Raw genomic sequence first — 25,323 nt, 5'->3', positions numbered from 1 at the left:
GCTAATCCAGTGGCGGTCAGCTAAGCACTTTTGTCAGAAACGGTCGGGGTAACACGCAATCTTAGATCTTTGAGCCTCTAAGCTACCTTCTGCTTTCAGTTACAGCAGTATAAATCCATTGATTTCCTTAGCATTCCTACAGCCTTATTCCAGTGCTCCCAAGAGCAGAGTTGAGGCAACTCAAGGGATGAGAAATGTGAACAGAACAAATTTGTACTCTGCAATTTCATTATGCACACTTTCAATGATTTGGCTTGATAGAAAATGTTCTTTCTGGCCACCAAGAATTGTGAGGCCACAGTGAACCCTCAGTAGCACTTCTGCAGGTGCATCAATGCTGACAAGGGAACCCTTCTTAAGCATGTCAGTATGTGCATGCTAATGAACATGCAGTAGTAACTATCCCCTTTTTCAGCTCCACCCTACTCCAGTCTAGCTATCTGCTGATCATAGCCAGAAGAGACTGTGTGAAATCCTCAAAGTCTAACTAGAGAATCCCAGAAACCACATTCAAAAGAATTAAACAGAAGGAAAGCTTTATCGCAGTTTAAAAATTGTCTGGGAGGTGATGTGTGGGGTTCCTGTCCCTGACACGGTGGGTATCTGGAACGCTGTGAGGCCACAACTTTTGCCAAGTGCAAAGGTAATTGGGAAGAGCCAGGTCATGCTAATCTTCAAACTTACTGCAGCAGCAAATCCAAGAGGCAATAAATAATAGCTTAGCACTCAGTCTTACCTGTGGTGATCTTAGGCAACTTGACATAAGGAAGCAAAGGTTGACTGAAGTCACCTTTAATCCATCTTCAATCTTAGCATTGGCCAAAGATCTCCTTTAGCCAGTGCCAGTTTACTGGAGTTCTGCAGCGCTTGTTCCAAAAAAATCCTGAACTCAGTCACAGCAAGTGCTCAGCTGGAGGCAGGCAGGTCGTGTATAAACCAGCTATGTTAGCTCACAGTTCTTCTGTGCCACTGTGCACCCCTGTAAAGACCATGCCGAGGTCCTTTCAACTTCTTCACTGGGCCATTGATCTCTTGTGCATTTCTCTCTCAAAGAAAAATGGTTTTTACCACCAAAGAAATCTGTAAAAGAGATGTTACTAACTCAAACACCTTCACTCTGTAAAGGAGATGTAGATTTGATTCCTTTTGTGCATCTGAAATGCCAAACCTGTGCTATGAAAGGTGAGGGAGAACATAGAAAGCTAATAAAAAGTAATTGGTGGCACCAGAGCAAGGTGTGCATGTCACAGATAGTAAATTTGGCTCTGCACTGAACATAAAAGCATTTGCCAAAGTTTTTGCCTGTCTTTTCAATTTAGACTAGGGTTTACAATGTTGAAAGTAGATCTAGGTTTGAGCACAGGAGTTTGGCCAGGCCTCAGGACTGATTTTTCTCTGAGTAACCCCAGAGACCACCCCCCCTTGACATGAAGATTCCTAATACACAGGGTTTGCTGTGGCTGCCCTGAAGTATTGGATCAGCTTCATCAACACAGTATCACCTTGCTGTTGTACCTTTCCTTTTAACCCTGCTGAAAGATTACAGCGTTTGTTGTCTGGGTTTGATGTGATCTGGTTTTGCTTACACCCTAATGATCAACCATGAAAAAAAATGAGTGATATATACCTGTTATGAATTAGTAAATGCTGTTAGTTAAGCTTTTGAATGTGTGTTTAATTTTCAGGTGGATGCATAATTACTCTGTGACCTGTTTAGCATTGGAGACTCATTCCTTTCAAAGACTGGAAAAAAAAATAGGTTACATCCAAGCTAAAACGAAAAACACAAAGGATTTTTTTTCTGTATCACTTTAAAAAGATTTCTGAACAAATTTGTTTTCAAAGAAGTTTGCTCTCAATCCTAAAATGACAGCTGCCAGCAGCTGGCTGGGAAAAAGCAAAAGTTAGTCTGAAAAGTAATAAAACTCACATGACCCAAAATTGTACAATACTGAGACCATTTGTAACAACAGCTACAGTTATTTGTCATTCTGGAAAAAATAGTGAAGTGTCTGGGGTCTTTCTTTGTTACAGTTTTTCTTAAAAGGGATTTTCTTTTCCAGAGGCAGCAACAGAAGGGATTTTTGTTGGTTACTTTTTTTTTCCCAAAGCTTAGTGATAACAAACAAGCAGTGCAGTTTTGGCAGGAAAGTATCGCATCCCGTGTTAGAGAATAAATTGTTCCCTTGATGATATTCTGAGTGATAACCCTGCTTGGATTTATGGATTTTTCTGTATATTTGCATAGAAAGATGTTATAGCACCCTTTTAGCTGATAACAGTAGCACATTGTGGCATGTTTCTGCATGTCTTACAACTCCCTGGACAAGCTATTGATCAGGTAGGTCACTTCCACTGGAGCAGACAGTCATTCTATGCACTCTTTCTTGGATGGGAGATAAGCCTTTTTGCTAGTCTTCAAGGTCCTGTCTCCTCTCTCTCTTTGCATAGAGTATGGCACCTTCAGAAATCTCTCACTTCTTTTTGTTTGAGATTTTTAGTCTGACATCACAGGGAAAGAAAGAAAGAAGGGAAAAGAACAGCTTTTTAAATGGAGGAAAGTCATTCCTCTTACTTGCCAGATTCAAAAAAAGCAATGCTTGTTCGGCTCTGCTGTTTCAGTGTTGATTTCAGTGCTAAAAATCATGCATGCCTGTTCTATTGGAGTGGATTTCTCCAGAGAGCATATTTTCATTCAGATTCATGTAACTATTGACCAAGAACGAGGTTAAATTGAGCCTGTTTAAAAATTAACCAGTTGAAAAAAAAAAGAAATTACATAACGCCGTGGCACTCTTCAGGCAATCCTTTAGCTTTCTAACATCAAGTCATCTCTGATGGTGTGCAGGCTGTGTTTAAAGGCAAAGCTTTCTCAGCACTTCCTATGCTGGGAAGTTCAGTGCTGTTGCTTAAAACTGGTAATTCTCTGATGGTCTTTATATCGCTATAGTGTGGAAACGATTATGCACACTCACTTCTGCATTTATTTTCCCGGACACCATTTTTTAAAAATGCACCTTTAAATGTGCCCGTTCTTAATACAATTCCCCTAAAAGAGCTGAAGCACGGGATACAGGAAAATGCAGGAAACTGTAAGTGCTTTAGGAATCCTCTCTGTCAACACAGCTACCTTCGAGGCTGTGTTTTGACTGTCAGAGCAGGGGCAGGTGACGGAAGCACGTTAGGAAGCAATAATCCAAATCTCGTAGTGAATTTAAATCCCCTGGTTCAAAAATCAGCTGCGATTCCTGCTGTCAGGCAAACAGAGCTCGGTAAAGGTTAGATCTCTTCTACTGTATTTTCATTCAGGTTAATGTTTAAGCCGTGCTGGCGGCTGTGTCCAGGAGAACAGTGGGTGCTTGTGCAGCTATAAATGGCGAGCGGCTGGGTGTGTGGGAGCCCGCCCGGCAGCTGTGCGGGCTCGGCGAGCACCTTGGCTGCGGCTGGCCCCGGCCCCGGCCCCGGCCCCGGCGAGCGCTCGGCTCCCCGCTCGCACCAGCTCGCTCATTGGTCGCAGCTATCGCCCTCCTCGCAGCCACTGCTGCTGACAGGGTATCTCTCCTCGGCTGAGATTACTGCGTATGACCTACTTTGAAAATGGTGTGAACCAAGGTTCACAAATTATCTTGGAAGGGTGCCACGAGGTTGGTGTGCAAACATGCGCGGTCTGGGAGGCTTCTGGCGGAGCAGAACTGGCTGTCTCCGTGTCCTTCCAGATGCAGCCCGCGTTCCTTTGCCAGCCCCGGCTTCACAATCCATCTTTGTGCTCTTGAGTGCGGCATATTGATTTCTCAGGCAGGCCTGTTAGGTTAGAGAGCCTCTGGCCAATAAGTCCTCCATGCCTTTTTGCTCTCAAAACAGCTGAAGTAGTAATAAAGATGAATAAAGGGTTTCAGGCTGAGCTGTCAGCTGAAGCCTAGCAGTAGTAGTAGTAGTTGTAGTAAAAGCAGTAGTAGTGGTATCAGAATACAAGTCACAAAGGAGAGCTAAGCAGTGACATTTTATTTATACAGTTCATCTGTTTACTCTAATCCAATTGTTTATAGAGTAATGTGAACTTACAATTACCAAAGCTGCTTTCCCTGCCAGATGAACAGTTTAACCTGTATGCCATTCCAAAATACTGATAGAGGAGAAAATTCCACAGAAACTAACAGCCTGGAGAATTGCAGTATGAAAGCTGTACAGGTCTGGGATTTTTTTTTTTTTTTCTTCATTGTCTTCCTTACATAAGATCTGTGCTGCAGAGGAAAGTTTCCACAGACTCAGAAAGATCATATACAGTTTCAAATCTACTTGAAAGATAAGACTGGTTTGTTTCTTTTTTTTTATCCCCTCCCCAAGGCTAATATATTACATACCTACTCAGCACAGGGCTGCCTGTTATCTGATAAGATAATTAGCGTCAGACATGAGAAGAAGCATATGTACTTTTAAAAGGAGCATTACTGAATGTTCACAGAGAGAGTTAAAGAGCATGTTTATCAGAGCTTTTCCATGCACAAGACTCGTGCTAGTATTTGACTTAGGGTCAAGAAGTCCTTTAATAAATTAGCAATGCAAATGTGTTTTACTTTATACATGTGGAATTTAAGTGTTTGGGATAGCCACAATAGAGCACTTTGGGGCTTTTTACAGATATAACAGTGGGCCAAGAGTTCTAACTCAGACTCTGAGTATTTTTTTGTTTGTTTGTTTTATCCTCTTTAAAGACATCTGTTCTACATGGCTTTCCACCTTGGCTGCAGTTCAATTTTCACTGACTTCCATGAACTCCGTTATGAAACCCAAGTGCAATCCTCTCTTTGCACCAGGATCAGCCTGTGACTCCTGAACACAGACCTGCAGCTTATAGATGCCCTCAGCCACCTCTCCCGAAGCACATGGCTATGGTGAGCAGCCACTACCTTGAGGAAAGTACACCTCATCCTCCAGCTTGCCCCTCCCCTGCTGATTGAGTCACAAGCCCTTGAAGCCTTGCTTTAGTACTTGAAATAGAGAAAGCTGAGACAAAGACCTCTATCAGCTCTAAAAGCTGAGCAACCACTAATGCTTACCCTACATGAGGTAGTCTTTGCCAGTTGCTAAACAGCTCAACTGATCCATTGATCCTTGGTGATTGAAAGGGAAGAGGCAGGACCTGAAATGAGAACTTGGCATCTGACATTTGTTGGTTCTGTTTTTGAAGCAGCTGGCCCAAAGGCAGGAGCTCCTGTCTGAGCATGCCTGATGGATGTGCTGTAGCAAACCCTTCTGGCCTGACAGTTGTAATAATAAATCCCATAAATGAGCTGACATTTTGGCCTAGCAGGCCTTTCGTAAGCCTCAGCTGGGAGCAATTATTTAATGAAAAATTTTAATAGGTTAATAGTTTGCCCATGAGTTTGTAGCATAGAAGGCACCGGGTTGTTTTTAGTGATGGTTGTTTCCTTTTAATAGCATATGTGGAGTTTTCTGGGGGATGTGGCAGTGTTCATCACTTAAAAAGTGGGGATGGGACCCTGATATGTGTAGTGTTCTTGTCACTTTAATCATTTGGTGTGACTGCACAAGGTGTAATGGCAAGCAGGGGAAACTGCAGCCAAAGCAGGGATTCAGTTCTGGTCCCTGTAACAGGAGAAGGAAGAGCATTTTCAGCCTACCCCAAAGTGGGCAGAGATTGCAGCAGATAGGAGCATCAAATACTGCTTTCAAATACTTCTTCTCAGAATGTTCTTCTAATTAATTACAAAGGAAGAAATGGTCACTGATGCAGGGAGGAAGAAAATCCTGCCCACCTGATAAGTCTCATTAGTCTGACAGAAATATCTAATGTATCAGCTCATCATGCTTTGCTGTTTAAGCAATCAGCCATTCTGTTGAAGGAGCAGACTGTAAAGAGTGTGTGGTTGGAGTGGTACAAAGCAGGCCAACCCAACATTTCTTTTGTGTTGCCTATGGCTTTAAAAAGTATTTTGGAGTAACAGAACAGATCAGAGACACAGAAATATAGCTACTGTCAGGCATACTCAGCCTTCAGCTCCTGCTTTTGTGTCTCCTCCCAGTTCCTCCCAGAAATGAGAGAAGGCTTGAGTAGAAGACCTGCAAGACAGTGAGTGAGTACCAGTGTTAGAAATATTGCCTGACACAGACATGGACGCAAAGTACTACAATGTACCTTGCCACTGCTAGATCCCTACTCATGTGACATTGTAGAAGGAGCTTAATATCGCTTTATGTACCTTAGCTGACACTGACAACTGAGTACTGACACCTTGTCACATCTTTTGTACGAGATGTTTTGTTTCGCAGCCTCTGCCGAAACATCCCAGGCACTCAAGCTAAATTAGGAGAAGAAACAGAACACAGTCTTTCCAGGTTTGAGCAAATGGACATGGAAATGGGGTATTTAGGGTTTCAGTGAATGGAGGTTGTGATATCCCCCTTTGACTTGAATCTTCCGTCTAATCTTCCAGCTAATGTGTGGTCTGGTAAGCTTAATTCATGGATCGATCTTTCAAAGAGTGAGATCCTACAGCTACTTCCCAAACTTTAGCTGTCCTCTGCTAATCAAGTTGACAAAAATTAATCTCTAGCATCAGCTGTGAGGCAGCCAGTAACTTGATCCCCATTACTGAAGTTTCAGGCTAGCGCAAGGTACTGTTAATGCCCTTGTAACTTTTGCCAGTGAAAAATGGTAGTGCATAACTTTTTGTTGGATCACTCTTGATATTGGATACTGGAGACCATCAAATGCTGCTAGCATGTTTGGAGGAGCTGTGCATATCAGACAGAGCTCTGTGAAAGCATTCTGTTACTTCTCCTAAGGTGGAGCCAGAGGAGTCATGAGGAGCAGTTGTTTTCATGTTTCCAAACTCCTCATCACTGGTAGCTGACAAGGCTTCTTCCATGCACATGTGAAACCATTGGAGAGCTAAGGAGATCACGTAGTGAACTACAGTGCCTGCTTTTCTGTAGATGTTATCTAAATTTTCATATTCATTGTTGTAAGCATAATTACTGCCTTCCCCTAATTACCTCAGTAGCTACCTGAAGCTGACATTGCACTGCAGAGCAAGAAGTGGACCAGACAATGAAATATATCAGTTGTGCTAAACAGCTGTATCAGTGTTGTTTAAAAATCACATGTAAATCAAATTGACCATGCTAGCTAAGCACTATCTTATTTGCAAATACAAAATAAATTCCTAAAAGATTTAAGCTTAAACCAAACCAGACATGGTTTTGCGCTGAAATATGAGAATGCTCATGTCTTCTACACTGGTTTAACCAAAATGGATTTAAAATTATGCCTTTAGAAAAAAACAGGATACTTTAATATAGCAGTTTAGACCTAGATGATGACTGTAGAAGCAGAGAAGTGCTTTGAAATTCTTCCTTTCATAACTACTCCAGGTGCTGAGAGCCTTTGTTTGACATTTGTTGCACCTCTGTGAACTTTTGGGCTTTAGTATTTGCCTACAGAATATGCATAGAAATAGGAAAACTGCATCTCCATTTCACAAGGACCAGACTATTGTCTTATCTCTGTTGGATGCAATGCAGCTGTGATGGTCCACATAAAATGATAACTGCATTTGCAATCACGTGCTTGGAAAACTGGAACACATGGGAGCAGACTGTCAGTTTACTGTGCACACAATGCCATGGGGCTCTTTATAAACATCTCCCCATCTTTTCCCCTCCCTGCTATGCATGAAGGTTCTGCTTCATTGCATGGAGTCCTGGGTAGGTTTCCAAATTTGATCCTGGAAGGCTTCAGAGGAAATGGCCTTCTTTGTTTCTGAATTTGGGCCACCCTTTGTGATCATGATAGCACATGAGTGCATTTCATTGAAGCAATGAAAGTGTCAAGCAAAAGAAGGAAGCTTCTGGACACAGGACTTTCCCAGAAGTTCTATCTAGACTGAGGAATTTCTGCAATAAGATGTCTGTAGACATCATCACTTTCCAAAAATGTCAAACTACCTCAGTAAGTTATAGAAACACACAAGTGCAAGTGTAACCCCTACAGATTTAATCAAGCTCTTTCTCCTATGGGGTGCTGAGGCAGGAAAAGTGGGAGAAATTATTGTTGCTATTTTTACATGCTTGGGAGCTGCTAAGCGATTATAATAATGGGAGTCATAAATTACTTCACCATTGCATTTGGAGATGAGACAGTGAACTGACTCCTTGGAGAAACACAAGATATGTAATTTGAATGGCAGATGCTGCAAAGGAGAGGGCTCAGGCACTGAGAAAGGAAAACTATGGGTGAAATTGGATTTCTGTTCTGTTCCTCTGCTTTAATTCAGCTGTGTTGCAAGCAAAGCAGGCACTGCATTTGCAATCTGCAAGTTTACTGAAAGCCTTTGCACCTGCTACCTGAAGGATGGTTCAGCAAAAGAAATTCAAAAGTTTATTCAGTGGATTCTTTTTTTCTTTTGCTGTTCCCAAAAAAGAAGCTCATTCATATGCACTTGACAGTGAGAGGTAAATTTTCTGTGCAGCACAAGGTGACTTAACCACATGATTCTCAGGAACAGTAGCGGGAATGCTGCAGCAAAATCCTCATGCCAAGGCATGTGAAAACATCTGTAGATGAATCCACTGCCCTGTGGCAATGGGAATCCTGGTCAATGAATTTTGTTCCGAGTGCTGAAACAAATAAAATCCACGACACAAATCTGTCTGCAGCACTGTGATTCTCTGTCTTTGAGATTCTGTGCAGACTTCTTCCTGGTGCATTGCATTAATATTAAATTAACAACACGCTACTCACATGGAACTTACATTCTAAAAAAAGCTCACATTATGCTGTAAGCCTTTATTACAAAATAATAGCAGTCGTGAGGTTAAAGTTTGTTCATACAGTTTTCTATAGAACATCTGTACATTTTTTATTGAGGATAAAAGCTATGTTCCACGTGTAGCTTAGTCATATGAATATAGATAGATAATGAGTAGTTTATTGAATTTCCTTTTAGATTTTACCATTCACTTTTATTCGTATAAAGCATGCAAAACATACCAAATTTTTCTAAGTGGTACTTGCTTTTCAGAAACTTGAATTTCTCTGTCAGTGTTCTGCAGAGGATGTGACCTGATATGAAAAGGACCTATTCCTCTAGGATTTAGCTTGTAGCTAGAGGCATAAATCAGAGACTCTCTGAAGTAGATTGTAATCCACACTGGAGAGAATAAAGAAAAATCACTAGGTCCATATGGAGCAGGACCTTGAAAAGCTTTATGAGGACCACATTCACTGGAACAGTTACCCAGCATCCAAACCATGGAAGCCCACACAGGCTTCAAAACCAAAATATTTCAGGGCTTTTGTGGCCTTCCATGATGCAGAAGCTGGACAGGATTTTTATTGAATCTGGCCTTAAATAAGCAAAAGAATTTTGTAATCAGTGCATGGTTTAACAGGAAGCCAGAAAAATTCTTTTATTATTGGAATGATATGGTGGGAAAGCTTAGCCCTAGATACAATCCTGGCTGCTGAGCTCAAAAAAAAAATTTGCCTGCAAGCAAAACTAGCTGGAAGTACAGTAAACGCCTAATTAACCTGAATTGAAAAAGGTATGTATTGCAATCTCGTGCTTTCACTCATGTATATAAGTGATACCTTACTTTACAAATGCTGACTCCTCGCCCCACAAAAATGTTTCCGAGACCTTAAACAGACCTGAACCTTGAACCCTGATACCCCTTCTTCCCATATTGTAGAAGTGCTTGCAATTATTGGTAGAGAACTCTGGATGCAGTTCCAGAACTCCTTAATGCCACTCCAGGTGTCAAGCAGCAGGGAATATTAGAAAGCAATATGTAGCAATCCTCAGCCCTGATGGTATTTCAGCATTAAACCTCCATCTTGAAGCAGTTGCTTGCTGTATTCCCAGGAGTCTTAAAGTTTGGTAGAACGCATGTGGAGCAGCAAATAAGTGACCACTGTGTGATGGTGTGGATTCAAAAGGGATTATTACATTATGCTGTGCTGTGAACTTGAAATTATCCCAGTGCTCCCCAGTGAGATGTGTGCCACGGTGGAGCCAGCAGGAGGGACAGGTATTGTAACTGCAATTTCTTTTTCTCACCTTGGAGTTCTATTTTCACGTTATAGATGCAAAGATTTGGGTGGCGTTCAAAAATGTCCAAAGGGACATTAACCACCATCTGAGAGCATTGTGGAGATTCAGTGGGCAGGGCTCTAGATGAGTGGATCTGAGGTCATTCCTTTAGCTTCAGAATATACCTGTAAGGGATGATGATTTCACCCAGAACAGTGTGTAAGCATTTCCATAAACAGGGTGTGCATTGTGTAGCAAAATCAAAGCTATGCAGTAATAACTACCCTGCAGCTAAATGGATGCTTTTTCCACAGCTGAATCCTTAGAGGGATGATGTAGTTTTTAGTCATTCATTGCCATGTGACTTATTAAAACAATTAACAGGTAAAAAAGTGGTTCTTTTGAGTGGTTTGGCAAAGGCTATGCAGTATGTAGTTCAAGCAGAGTGAGTTTCTACCTCTGTTGGTAGCAGTGTGTGAAGTGGCCAGGGCTGTGGTTCTCTTCTTAGTTCCCCCTCTAGTGCACTGTTTGACCTTGGAAAAGTCTCCTGGCCACTTTGGGTTTTCAAATCATTATGAACTAGAAACTTGTATCAGCTTCTCTAAAAGATTTGCGGGCTCTCCAGGCAAACCTGGGTCCAGCTCTGGGGTTGGGCCTGATGGGTTTATAATTTGAGCCCTGTGTACACAAGGTTTGAGGTTTTGACATGGAACCAGATGAAACATAATGGTTTCAGCTGAGTTTTGCTTTGAATTCTTGGATTCAGCTGTACTCCTCCCTTAAAAAGAAGGCCCGAAGGTGGCAGAGCTAAGTGAAGAAACTGTCCACTGAGGGCTTCTTGGAGAAAACCAGGTAGTTTCACCAAGTTTGATCTAAAATTAAAACTCTATGTGTATATATAACTGTGGTTTTATATCCAGTGCAATTACCTGCAGCCTGTCCCAGGAGGAGATTGTGAGACACAGGTGCGTAACATTTAAAACCTGCAGGTTGAAAGAACTCTGCAGACAAACCTGGAAACCTTGTGTGACAACACAGGTTTTCCCTTTTTGAAATGCCTTGTCTTGCTTCCATTTCTTCCCTCCCAGCCATCCAAACAGTACTGTGCAAACCTAACCTGTGATTTTAACAGAGAGCTACCGCCCCAGGACTTGCAGTATGCGTCTTCCAAATTTCCTGCAAGGTAGTATATAGATCCTTTGCTAGTCTAGTCACAGCTTCACTCAAAGTGCACCTTATGTCCAATGCCAAGATTGCTGTGTTCGGGTCCTACTTTGCTAGACCTATGCATCTCTGTCTGGTCTTGTAGCTGTGTTCTGGACCTGCAGATTTTTTGAGGTCTGTGAAGCCTGTGGAGCCTGACATCAGCTCTAGCTTGTCAGTGATTTAAACTCATTTCCAGGCTGTAGTGCTGTGGACATTCCAGCTTATAGCCCATGCCTTGGCACACAGTTAATGTAGATAGCTAAATAATGCAGGCTTAGTGAAGAGCTTTCTGCAAACAATTGTTATTTTCTTAGGCAATGTATTTCAAGGGCATGAAGGCTGGGTGAGCTCCGGGTCACGATTTGCTCAGGCTGTGTTTGCACCACAAGTGTGGAAGTAACTGCCCGTGCTAGATTTATCTGGCCCCACCATGGGCTGTGCCCCAGCTCGTGGAAACCTGGGTACCTCCCCCTAGACTCCTGTGCTGGAGGGACCCTCAGGATCTGGGCTGGCTTGGGCTGATGTCACAGCCCTGATTCACACAGCCACTATGCAGAGGAAAAGGAGCACAGGACCTTCAGGACCAGCTGGCTCATGGGGATGTAGCTGCTCCCCAGCACGCAGGGGGAACTTCAGAGGGCAGAGTCTGGCAGTGCATTGTGTAACTTTATTTTAAAGAGCTAACTGTGATTTTTATATGGAGCGTTTGTGTGCCAAAAATGCAGCTCTTTTTATTTAGTGAAATATCCTTTAGAAAACTGTAAAACCATGACAGGTTTTTGTATTTATTTTACATTCGGTTCAGGATTATACACGATCAGCTTTAGGGCCTTGTAGGAGCCAAGAGAATATAAAGGTTGTCAGAAAATTGGAGGCTTTACACCAGCCTGTTCTGATTTAACTGGCAGACCATTTAAAGTTACTGAGATTTGGGGAGAAGCAGAGCTTTTCAGAAATGTCAGTCTTTTGAGTGCTGCAATTTCTGACTGGCACCCACTCTCCAAAGTACTGACCTCAGCACCGACAGGAGAACGGCATCAGCATCTTTAAGCTGTATTTTGTTATTATTGTTCAGAAGTTTTGCCATTTCTGAGTAGATAAGTTTCCCCTGGAGATGTAGTAGCATCTGGGCTTTCTTGCAGCTGAGTTTAAAGCTGCCTGGTTCCCTGAAATGAAGTGACAGCTTTTAGTCTTCGACAGGAACGTGTGAATGTATTCGGGTTCATTTATAACACACAGAGAAGAAAATTGATATTAGAGTAGAAAAGAAAAAAAAAAAAGAGAGGAAAGAAAAAAAAAAAATCTTTGAGGGCTTCATCTGCCCAGGGAGGTAGTATAATGCATCCACATACTTCAGTCCACGTGAGCAGGGTAGTAATGGGATACACACGCACACACGCACACAAGCTGGGATCCTTTTCAGTCAGTAAAATTATTCTTTTGGTTAAAGGTATTTTTCTTAGTTCTAATAATATACACTGAATCTTGGGTTGTGCAACATACAAAGATAGACTTTAATACACACAATGCAGGTTAGGTGGAACTGTTTCCAGTACACAATGGCCACATTGTTTCTCTTCTTTTTTTTTTTTTTTTTTTTTTTTTTTTCCACAAAAGTATAAAAGAGCATCATGCTACAGACAGCACATTTTAGTCTGAAGTGGAACTGGCAGAGGATTTCAATGGAAAGTTGATTTATTTCAAGGGATTATGGGAGTCCAGGGATAAAGCTGGCATCCGGCCACAGGGAGAGCCCTTGACCTAGAAGCAGAAACAGTTTTCAAAGCTGTACATGTACATAACTGAGCAGAACACTTTAATTTAGTGCAGAGCATAACCTGAATTCCTTCTCCAAGGGAAGATGAAAGAAAGAAATTTTATTTCTTAGTAGGACGTTGGAAGCTGTATCCAAAGCTCTTTGCCTATTTTACATCTTATTCTGCAGCATTGCAGGAAGCAATTGTTTGTGACAAAAGGCCACTTTCTTCCCTGTTTAACTGGGAAAGCAAATTGAGCTGCCACTCATAAAACTGACTGGATACAGAATTAATTTGCTTTTTCTGATAGATGAAACAAGTTAACAGACCACTACAGGTTGCTCTTTAAATCAACATATGAAATGTAATTGCATTGTCTTTCCTCTCCCCTTCCTCTAGGCCTTGAGCGGTAATTATAAAGACTTTAAATCTCCCTAGTGACATCAGCCGGTTAAAAAAATTTGGATCACAGGAATAATGTAACCCAGAGCTGCTTTCAGCTGCGTTGTTCACACTCCAGAGAAGGCAATTCCATACAAAATACTCTTCCATAACTATGCTCTATTTGTTTTAGTGGTAGTTTTCCGTACGCTTCACACTGGGATCCACATCATCAGGCCTACTCCTTAGTCAGAAGGTACAAAGCATAACAGCAACAAGATGTGTCTTTAAAACGCTAATTTGGAACATTTTGTAAAGACTGTGTATTATATCAAACATGCCATAGTAATTACATTTGCTAAAACTTCCTAAGTGATAATAGGCTTCTAGCTTGGCTGTCCTTAGAATCCGTCATAACTTCAGCCACCCAATTAAGTGCTTTATTCTTCAGCTTCCAGTCTGGCCAAACGACCACAGGCATCTCTAGGTATCTGACCTGAATCAAGGACTCTGGGTTTCAGCCCTGTGTTTCCAGACAGTGCGTCTGACTGATACTGCAAAACCACAAAATGCCAGATGGTTTCAACATATTACACAGCTCCCTGTATGGGCATCCAGCGTCAGTGTGTGCCTTCCTGCAAAATTTCACATGCTGAAACAACTTCTTGCAGTGTGGAGACAACACTGCGCCTGAAAACAAAGATTTAACGACATTGGCGTTGCTCAGCCTCTCGTCAACTTCTGGTCTGGGAAAAACTGTCAGCTGTTCTAAAATTAGAAGATAACGTAACGTTGGCTAGAATAGGGCATAGTCTGGGTAGGCTTCCTCATTATCAGCTTCCTTGTTGAACTTTAATCCTTATTTTATGACCCTTCTGCTTGTTTGGGTATAGCTTGCATCATGGGCACAAACTGCCCATCGTGGCATATTTGCACAGTGAGTTTGTTTTGTGCATTAAAATAAGACTGGTCAACTATAACAAGTGGGGACTGAAAGGCTTTCCCACCATCCAAACTGTGGCTGAGTCGGAGCCCACATTGGGAGGTCCTTTTGCTATGATCCTATAGCAATCTTCACTGAGACCACCAGGTCCCCCTGCACACCAACTAGGCTGCTGGTTTCCTCCTTACTTGCTCTGGATCTATAGGGAGATTGGAAAGAGCCATGGAGCCAGCTCTGTGCGACAGAGGGAGCCTCCTTCCTCAAAGTGTGCATACATCCTTTTGTCAGGCTCTGGATGGCAGGCATTTTCTTTTGCATTTTCTTTTGCATTTTCTTTTGCATTTTCTTTTGCATTTTCTGAACTAAGTCTTTCAATGCTGTGAAGGTCTTTAAGCACCCAGAATATGCCTCTGTGTGTACTCTGAGCTAGCATCAGCAAAACTGGTAGGGTTGGTGCCTGCTTCCCTACTTAGTCTGTGAAGGAGAAAGAAGGCAAATGTGGCTCTTGGAGGAGAGGGAGATGTTCAGTTAGTCCTGCTTCTTTAATATATGCTGTTGAGACGTAGATAAGGTGTGCCTAGCTCCAGGTTTCATAGGAAATGCAAGCAATGCAAGTGCATGAGATGAAACCAGGCTGCATTTGTCATTCTGCAGAATTTAAGACTCCCATCCAGGAATCCCATGAAATGCAAGGGTATTAAATCCTGCCTACAGACAGCTGCCAGGGTCTTTTCTTGGCCATACCTATTTCTTCTAAAGCCATAAGAATTGGGCCTTGCAAGCCTGATCCTGAACTGACATAAAATTTTTTTCTGGAACATGCTGAAGGAAAAGATGAACTGCCAGTTCATTTTCCCTGTCATTAGGTTGTGGGAAGTTGCATACATTTGGGAAGGCACAAAGCTGTGCTCGCCATTCCTGCCATGGTGTTCAGGAATTCCTGAGAGGCTGCCACTATAGGGCAGGAACCACTGTACTATGTAACAGGGTGCTTATTCCTTTACCCATGCTTCTTCCAAATTCTCCATGTCCTTTCTGAAGAAGTTTTATATCTGAGATATCACAAATACTCCAGATGTAGCTACAGTCATTATAATCTAGGGTATTATCCCTGAGGACATCCTTCTGGAGAACTTGGCACTGGGATGTCGTGAAGAGATCAGGAGGAAAAAAAGAATGCTTTCTTTTTTAAAGGTTTAAAAAAATATATCCTTGTGCATTGAATACTTTTTGCAGCCAGGTTACCAGGGACATTCTGTGAAGAAAGCTATGCTTGAACTAATTTTCAGCTTATGTTGTAACACCACTCCTTGGCATTAATACCTGAAAGTTTATAATCAAACACATGGAAGCTGCACCACCAGGCCATCAAGGTCACTTTTAATTCACAGTCCTGTCTGTAGTTTGGTGAAGAAAAAATATTTATGAAATCCCTTTGGAAAGGACTGTCTTGATGTGGCCAGGCACATGTCATTAGTAAGCATTTAAATACCTTTTTTTTTACTGATAGAAATTAATAAAAAGGAAGAAAAGGAACATTTTATGTAGCTTTTCCATAGCAAGAAAACATGTAACTGTTTTTACTCTGTGTTGCTTATAATTTCTCTTTTTTGTATCTACCAATTATGGCAAATAACAGGAGAACTCTAATGACAGTAATGTTAACTGAATAAAATTTTAGTTACTTTAGCTTTAGCGAATAATTTGTCTTCCTCAACCTGATTTACTAATATCTTAGTTGACAAGGCTCCCCATTCTGTGTATTCATTTTGTAGTTAGAGAGGGATTGTTTATAATTTACAGTTTAAGTCTGAGTGCTGTTATTTTGCACTGTCAAAGAGCATCTGTTACAGTAGATAGCTCTTCATATGTTAGTGCCACAAAAAATGGAACATACCAGCCATGTTAGCAGCCAGTTTATGAGCACCCAGTAATGTTCAGCTGTGTAAAGGGGAATTTCTTTTGAAAGGGGAAAAAAATAGAATAGCATGAGTGAATTCTGTGCAGTCATCTCCAATGGGATGAGCTTGTGTAGGACTCACTCACACCAGCTGTGTAATCCAGGTTCAACACTGGTTTTCTGTGTGGGGTAAAATCTGGGCTAAAATTTGTTTGTAGGGATTTGATTGTTACCTGATCATCCCTACTGGCTTCCCAGTGTTTTAACCATAATTTTTCTGGAAGATAGCCTACATTCTTCCTGATCTGTAAGCAGAATGAATCTAGAAGATCTGATTTAGCTGTAACCATACACAGGCAAATTCTAGCATAGTTTACATGGTTTGCTTTATCAGTACAGTTAGGATGAAGTAATTTCATAACATGTTTAAATTAATACTGTTTGCCCTGACAAAACCCCAAACCTCGTCAATGGAGCCTAGCAAGAGGCTTGTTGTATTTAGGGCTGGTTATGAAGATTTACATCTTTTAACTTGATCATGTCTTTATTTCTGCCTGTTTGCTTGCAGAGAACAGTAAAAGCTGTCATTTATGAGGCTTCTCTTCACTGTACCTTGGTGAAGCAAGGGCTCTCAACAGTGCAGCTGGCACTAGGCAGCTCTCATTTGCCCAAGTGGTGCTATACAAAGTTTTACCACTGCTGCTAAGATCCTAACCCTTGATCAGTCATGCTTTGAACTCATAGTTCACACCATCACCACAAGTATTATCCCTCTCTCTACACAAATATTAGTTGTGACTTCGTAGATCAAATCAAACCATATACTGATTACAAGTGTGTAACCATGTTCACAATGGGCTTCCTGTGCACCTAAAATTATAGCCTAGCCAGCTTTAATGGAACTCTTCATTTCAGAATAAAGCTGATCATCTAAAGCCCAGAATATGAGTAGCCCGTCTTGATCTCAGCTGTGGTTGTGTATCCTCACAATTTTATATCAGGCCTCACATTACCTGTTAGAGACCACACAGCCAGTCAGTGACATGTGTTGTATTTTTTCCAGCTACTGATAGACTCATGAAAGTATGAGATTCAAAAGAACATGAAAAAAATGTCTTCAAATGTAATAAAATTTAAACAACAAAGAATTGGACATTGCTAGTTACATCAAGCACTTATTGTTCCACTCTACCTCATATTTCCTTTGATCTATTTTAAAGAATTACAAACTTTGTTAAAATCCAAATTCCAGAATCTTTCCCCCCACCCCCCAAAGTGTCCTTTTGCCTTGCACTCATATTTTGAGAAGCCTACTTCTTTTGTGTTACTAAAATGCCAAGATTTTAATGGAATGCTTTATTAGGTTTCCAAGTGCTTCTGGCCAATAACAAGCAAAGTTCAGCTCAGTAGTTTTAATCTCACAAACATCAAATCTGTTTTCCCTGCATGTGAGAAGAGCCATGCAGCTCTTAAGAAGATTAAAGCTATAAATTCTAACATTTACAAGGGCCAATACTTTCACAGTCCAGATCAGGATGGGTTATTTTATGGAAGTTTGTCCTCACGTGAATTTCTAATACTATTCCTTGAGTTTTAACTGGGCCTCCCCCTCCTCTTATCCTGCTGTGTACTGAGATATGCTATTTGTAGAAAGTGAATATATTGCTTTTTCTTTTATTCTGCCTCTTTATTTTAATGTTAGGATGTAAATTATATCATTTTCATTATCAATGCAGCTCAGAAAACCATCTGTTGCTCAAAGACATCAGGATCAGCAGTCAGCCACCCTCAAAGTAAGCAGCTGTAAATCTAGAGTGACTATAGTTTCTAAATGCAGAGAGGCTTTTACATTAATCTCCTGGACTTGCTGAGTAGCTGGTACAGTGCCCAAATGCAAGTAAACTCAATTAGTAAAAATAGACCTGATGTGGCACTTCAATATATGGCACTTCAATATATAAGCATGTGTTCTACAAAGCAGAAGTGCTCGGTTCAGGTCCCAGATACTCTGCTGTTTTGTTCTGTTCATATGATGGAGTTATTTTCCTGGTTGCCAAATACCTTGTAGAAGGCAATAGAAGTGTTCTGTTTTCACAAAGATGCAGTACTACTGTCATTTACACAGGTGTGGATCTGGAGAAACTCAGGCAACTTCTTAGGACTCTGGATGTTCAGCAACTCTGAAAAATTACACTTTACAACTGTCACTGGAAAGCTACTGTGCAAACCGGCTTTAATGCTCTTGTGCTTTATATGTGCAGAATTACATGAAACATTATTACAAGCAGATAGGAAATGTTTGCAAGAAACATACTTTCTGGAGCTTTGCTCAGTGTAACAGGGTGGCTCTAGTTACATTAATTTGCAGCTTGAGACTATGGGCAAGTTTCCTTCTTTACCTCCTTTAGCAATATAGCAGGCTACACCTCTTTTTTTATGGCAAGCTGATCAAAGCCAATTTATTCAAGTGCAAGTTCTCTAAGATCCCTGTGCTCCACTGTGTAACAGAAGGGCTTAGGTCTGGGTGTGGTGTTCTTGACCTTCTAGTCTTTTGTCTTTCCAGCCTGTTTTGCTTCCTCTGTCTGCCCAGTTTTAGCCAGAAGAGTGATCTAAAGAGACCCTGTTTGTTTTCCGTCCACATTATGATAGGCTGCCATTGTGTAACGACATACAGTATGCAGGATAAAACACCCTGCTTATTATAGTGTAGTTAAAAGGCCTGTCACTATTTCCATTTCAAATTCCTATTTTCAGGAGTTTACTACTGAGCCGTAACAAATTGCAGGCAGGAAACTTGGCAGTCACATTCCCAGCCTAAGAGCAAATGCTTTAACCAAGTTTAAATAAATAAATTAATTAATATTAATGGCATGTGCTTCCAGCATGCAAAAGAAAGGAGGTTTTGTTATTGTTTTGTTTGTTTTATCCTTGAAACAAATGATGACGATTAAGGAGGATATTTACATACCAACCATCCTTATACAAGAGTTACACCAGACCACATGCAGTGTTACCAAGTGATGGAGATGATTATCTGGTGGTCGTTCCTAACTCTCCTAAAAGGAATATCAAGAAAGAAGGACTATTAATCAATGCATAAAAGGTATAATCTCCTTAAGATTCAGAAGGACAGAAGAGAGTTGTATATCATAATTGCTTACCATGCTAAGTAACCAGCTTGATAACCATAATGGGTGAGAGTAAAATTCTTTGGGGTTAGCTTAAAAGGAACAAACATCAAAGGAAACAAAATAGTAACACTGTGGAGTTGAAGAGTTTGAAGTAGAATAACTAACAGGTGAAACATCTGAATGATAAATGTACTTTCAGTATATTTTAACAATCCAGATTTTAATTATACAGCCAAGTATTCAGAGTTTGAAGTCTTGAAATAATGAAAAACCATTTTTTGGTCTGTTGTGCAGATAGCAGGGATTTCAAGCTGGCAAGTTCTTTACACTTATCTTTCTGTTCATTGAAGATTTGAGCACTAGAGGGAATCAAGGAACTGGTGACCGTAAAGTACACTAATTCAATGTGCTACTAAGGGAAAGTGCCACTACAAGAGTAACAGATTCAGAGGAAGCCATATACTGGAACTTAAATCATCCATTTAACATTTTGGCTAGTAAGAAGCATTAAAAATGTGAACATGTCAAAGGCAAATCCTCAGAAAGCAAAATAAATAGGGAGAAGCAGGTTCTTAAAGAGTAAAAGGGGCTTGATATTTGTTGGAATTGTTTCTTTCATTTTGTTTTCAGAAAATTATAATTTTGTAGGTTGAAATAAGAAAACACTGTTATTTCACCTTTGGACAAATCTACCTTTTTGCCCCACTGATTGTTTGCCATTTCTGAAAAGTCAGCTGGCCTCAAAACTGAAGTCTTTTCTCAGGAGGTAACTGTTCTGAGAGATATGTCACATAATGGAGTATTTCACTGCATCATTTACTGCAGACAGTATAACCTGTGTGCCTATGCTGTGAACTGCCTGAGGAGGAAACTTGGACTTATATAACTGCCTAGAGCATCTAGTTTGAATAGGAGAGGATCCACATTTAGGGATCTGAGGGATTATTAGAATTTAAAATAAAAGATTTTAGAAAATCACCCAAGGAAAAATTTTTATTTCCAGCTACAAGGAGGTTTTCTGATCTCATTGGCAAGACCTTAAATGTGTGCAAGGTTGAGATAAATGTGTCTTGCTTCAGATAAATGTTTTTGGAGGCCAAACAATGACTCCTATACAAGTTGAGCCTTTTAGGGATGGTTGTAGAGTCTGCAAGCTCCTCTTCTGCAATTTTCAAGATGATTGCTACAAGGGACTCGAAGAAACTCTTCAACTTGGCAGTGACTTATGCTGAGCTAAAAGCTTCTGGGAATGTTCCTGGGAACCTCTGATACTCTGAAGAGACTCTAACGAGAGACAACACTGGTGCTGGGATGCTTGCCCAGATAATAAACTATGCAGGAATTTCTGTACAACTGATAAACTGCTCAGGACCCTTTGAAGTATATACATTGTGTAACAATACCTGTAGGCTCTCAGAAATACCCCTGGGGGCAGCAGCCACGTATTCAGCAGTCACAAGGTCTGTCCCCTCTGCTCCCTTGTCCCAAAGTGGGTACCTGGTTTGACTCAAAGTTTTTTGAGGAACTGCTTGCCCTTTCTTGCCCTCTCTGCTCCCTCCCCCTCCCCGAATTTTTAAACAGCAGGGGGTAAACAGGAGGGCTCAAGAATTAGAGGACTTATGTATATGTAATGCATGATGAAGACTCTGCAAAGAATATATCCTATCATATTAACATAAAAAATAAGAGTGAAGTTATGACACATCAAGGGTAGCAAGGCCTCTTAAATATGACTTCAGTTTGAAAGATTTTGGGGTGTACTAAGAAAAAGTATGCTTTGAGCTGTGATTGAAGATGGGTCACTTTGGAGATGAGGGAGGTGGTTGTGCCTCTATATGCAACTGTCATGTTTACTGCAAAAGGAGCAGCATTCAGGGACCAGCAGGAGGAGCAATTGTAGGGGTCAGAGGTAATCTTGGCTGAGATTCTCTCTGGGCTAACTTGTTTGCATTTATTTACCAGCAGGCAAAGGGTGTTCATCTGAGAAGTTATTGCAGGATAGCTGGTGTCCTGTAAATCCACACCCTTAAATGCCTCACTAAGACATGTTCATGAGGCCATACCCTCAAGCACAAAGCTCACTTTAAATGTATGATTCAGAACCATTAAGACAACGGGACAACTTGTACATCTTAAATTAGACACCAGGTTTACACACCTAGCTGAAGATGGGCCAAGCAAGGGAGAGAAATAACTTAATACCTATGTCCTAAGCAATGAGATACAACATGGAAAGGAGAGGGACAGATTAAATGGCAGGAAAACCATCTAGCGGTCCCACTTTTTTTTTTTTCCATAGTAGCATGTCATATTTTTCAGACCTATTATGCATATAAGTGTGTGAAATAATCTGAGATTGGTGGGAGATGTCCCATCAGTTCTGATTTTTTACACAAGAATGGACTGGTTGACAGAGGTAGTTTATGAAATGGGAAGGGTTTTTTCCAGTCAGTCTGTGTTGCTAAACAAGTATGAAAAAAATGTAGATAGAACCATGAGTTTATTTTTGTTTACATTACTACTGTTTTCTCTTGTCCTTGATATGTGGAATTGTTGCTCTTCTGAGTCCTTGGCTAAGCCTTGGGAAAAGAGAGCATTCTGTATTGCTTTTATAGTAATAACATTTGTACTTCACTGTGTCACCACTGCTCCATGGAATAAAAGGACAATTTTTACTATCATTTTTCCACAGGCAGAAGAACAGAGGGAGTGCAGATGTCTCAGGACTAAGACCAAGACAGAGGGACTCAAAACCAGGTAAAAATTGCAGCAGAAGCAGTGAAAACTTTGACTGCTTTTGGTAAGAAGATTTCCAGCTTGGAGGAAGGGGGAATATGATAAAGGGCTCCAAAGATCTGTGTAGCATTGAGAGTATGGGTAGGGACTGACCATTCCCTGTCTCAGTGCAAGAGCTGGGAGCACTGAATGAAGCAGGCAGGATGAGGGGATTCATCAGGGACTTGACTTGTGCAATGTGACATAGCACAGACCTACAATTTACAAATGGCAATGAAGAAGACTGTACAAATGTTGGGAGAAAAATCCATTGAGGGTATCTAAATGGACAGAAACCACATTCTGCTCAGGAAGTTCCTTAAGCTGAAAGTAGTGAGAGGCTGGAAAGTACATGGATAAAGTATGGATATGTTCGTGGATATGTACATAATGCCCATGTCTCCCTAACCATCTGCTTATGACCAGTGTTGTCCTATGGCCACTCTGTGGCCATTCTAATATCCTCTTGAACTAGGAAGGTGAGAGGACTCCTAAGACAAGAGGAAATGGCCTCAAGCTGCACCAGGAGAGGTTGGAATTGGATATTAGGAAATATTTTTTTTACAGAAAGAGTTGAAAAGAATTGGAACAGACTACCAAGGAAAGTGGTGCTGTCACTATACCTGGAAAGTATTAAAAAAATGTATGGCTATAGCATTGAGGACATGGTTTAATGGTGAACATGGTGACGGTGCTGGGCTGACAATTTGGACTTGATGATCTTAAAATTAATGATTCTGTTATTTTATGAGAGTATAAACTGTGAAAAGCCTATCATGAGAATCCAGTGCTGGGGTCTCTTGAATAGGAAAGCTGGTTGAGAGATGGTCCTGCCCCCAAGGTGTCCACTCTCTTGCCTATACTTGACCCCATAACAAAACAGTCCATGCATGAACAAATCTATCCATGTGACAGAACCTACACTTCACAAGAATTTGAATTTTATGATCTTTGAAGAGGCCCTGAGGCAAAACCCCTCCACTGTAGGAGAGGACTAGAGATGGGCTTTTAGCAGGCAGGTGTTTCTGGTCTACCTGGTTGCCCTGGTAAGTTTCTTTTGATATAACTTATTTCACACTGCTGTGTTTTGCTTGTAATTGCTGTGTCTCAGGGCTTCTCGAGCTTCGAATGGGTGTCTTTCATTACCTTAAATATAAATCAATTCATAATATCATATGAGGATGATATGAGAGCAGACCAAGGACAGATCAAGCAGAGTAAGACAGGCATAAATGGGAGCTCTTCTGTGGAAAAACTAGGTAGGGTGAAAAGAGAGAGACATGGTATGACATCTCAGTCAATATGAGAATCTTTTTTGCCATAGAAAGTAGAAAGGCCTCTGCTGAAGGGTAAAGAGAGAACATGAGGATCTGGCAGATCTCTGAGGGAAAGATGCTGCCTCTGTGCAGTAAGAAGTCAAAGTGATGCCAGTCTAGTTATAAAAGGGTCTGCACAATCTGAAATAACTGTTTTAATGTAATATCCTACTTCAGGCCTCCTGTCATTTTCCCAGGACACTTTTTTTTTTTTAAACTCTGGAGTTTTGGGGTTCTGTGGGCAGGTACCTGTCACCTCACAGAAGAAACATGAAAAATGCCCTCTCAGCTTGTAACTGGATAAATTGAAGTAAATATTTACCATGCTCACTTAGGTTGTAGGTCCAAGCCTTGCAGGCTGAGGAATACCTATCCCCCAGGAATTACACTGTTGATGCCTGCTGTCCATCTCTGCCTGGTGAGTTTTTGATTATGAGTCAAATATAAGGAGATATAGCAATTATTTCATACCAAAATTATCCCATTTTAATTTTTGTTTGATGTTCAGGAACCGTTCAAAGTCTTCATTCCTGTGCATCAAGTGATTGCAATTTTTTGCTGTATGATACCTTTTGAAAAAAAGAAATACAGCTCTTTCCTGTGAAGGTGATGCCTGTATTTCAGAACCATTACTGTCTTTCTGGTTAATACTGTCTTAGTTACTAGTTTTCTTTTTGGAGAAGATATAGATACAAAATAACTTTGGTCTTGAACATTAAGGAGCTTGCATTTCTCTCTGTCTTGAAACCAAGGCATGAGCCCAAACTTACCTACATTAAATGAATTTGGTAAACCAGACTTGTGAATTTGCATGACAGTGTTGGGGTCAAGGTCATTTTGGGAAGAGGTAGAGACAGTGAGAGTAGAAAATAGCTGTCGTTACAAGTTGTGCATTTTCTCAACAAAGCATAAAGATTTTAGCATGTGAACAGAAAGAACAGACTTGGCAGCAGAATTGAGCTCAGTGGGTCTGGAGGTCTGGTAGCTCGATTATCCATGAGGTAGGAAGGATTTGTCCAGTAGACCAGAACAGCTCAGTTGGAGTCATTAAAGGATTTAGGAGTCAAAAATCCATGTTTTCAATTTCTATGTCTGTTCAAACATGTAACCACTCCATTCTAGCCCATTCCCCTCCTCTCATAAAAACTCATGGCACTTATCGAAACTTGTATAGCATTGATCAGAGAGATGAACAGGTTTTGGAAACCACAGTGCCTTATATGTGGGTAAGATGTTTTAGAGAAAGGTCAAGAGATATTTCCCAACTCTAGGTGTTTACAGAGTAGATGCTAATCTAATCAGTCTAGACCATAACGCCCTTAAGAAACAGAAAAAACCTGGCAAGTGAACTCCCAGATAAGTCTCTGTACCCGGTATGATTTAAAGGGACGGGACAACATGTGTCTCTTACAAGGGCATGTGGTCTCTGGCTGCTCCCTGCTAGCACCTGAGAACCCTCTCCCAGACAGTGGCCAGCAAATTCTCCAGAATGTTGGTTGGGTGTTAATCGCTGTTAACAGGACTGCCTCGACATCTCTGGAAACAAAGCATTTCTGCAGAGCAGAGCTTCCCCTCTGTGTTCTGCTGTGTACTTTAACCCCAAGATGAAACGATCACTTCCAAGAATAAGACAGAGTTTAGTTTCCACTTGTGCTTGGCCCTTCTGCTCACACCAGCCATATGGGTAACTACAGTGCCAGGGGAGATACAGGAGGCCAGGACACAGATTGAGACCTCAGATGGCTGAAGGCTGAAGAGACTGGCCATAAAGCACCTAACAGGTCATAGTAGTTATTACTTGGTAGGTGCCTAGACCAGTTAAGCACCCCTAGATAAGGGCTGAGCACTTTTATTTTCCA

The 25,323-nt window shown here is 41.1% G+C and overlaps 1 protein-coding gene across 3 annotated transcripts in view; it reads left to right on the top strand.

Annotated features, from left to right (window-relative positions):
* ATXN1 (ataxin 1) overlaps positions 1 to 25,323 on the top strand; it is a 258,971-nt gene that overhangs the window by 17,472 nt on the left and 216,176 nt on the right. For 2 of the 3 annotated variants that reach the window (XM_079301679.1, XM_079301676.1), the window contains exons 2-4: positions 4,713 to 4,892; positions 6,045 to 6,095; positions 22,066 to 22,130. The gene's annotated coding sequence lies outside the window, so the exon portion shown is untranslated. Of the gene's footprint in view, positions 1 to 4,712; positions 4,893 to 6,044; positions 6,096 to 22,065; positions 22,131 to 23,063; positions 23,195 to 25,323 lie in introns of all 3 variants that reach the window. The other variant, XM_079301677.1, reaches the window with a different exon arrangement.

This window comes from Erithacus rubecula, assembly GCF_903797595.1.
Source record: "Erithacus rubecula genome assembly, chromosome: 3".
Classification (NCBI taxonomy): Eukaryota; Metazoa; Chordata; class Aves; order Passeriformes; family Muscicapidae; genus Erithacus; species Erithacus rubecula.
Note: the sequence above shows the minus strand (reverse complement) of the source record. Positions and strands in the feature narration are given on the sequence as shown.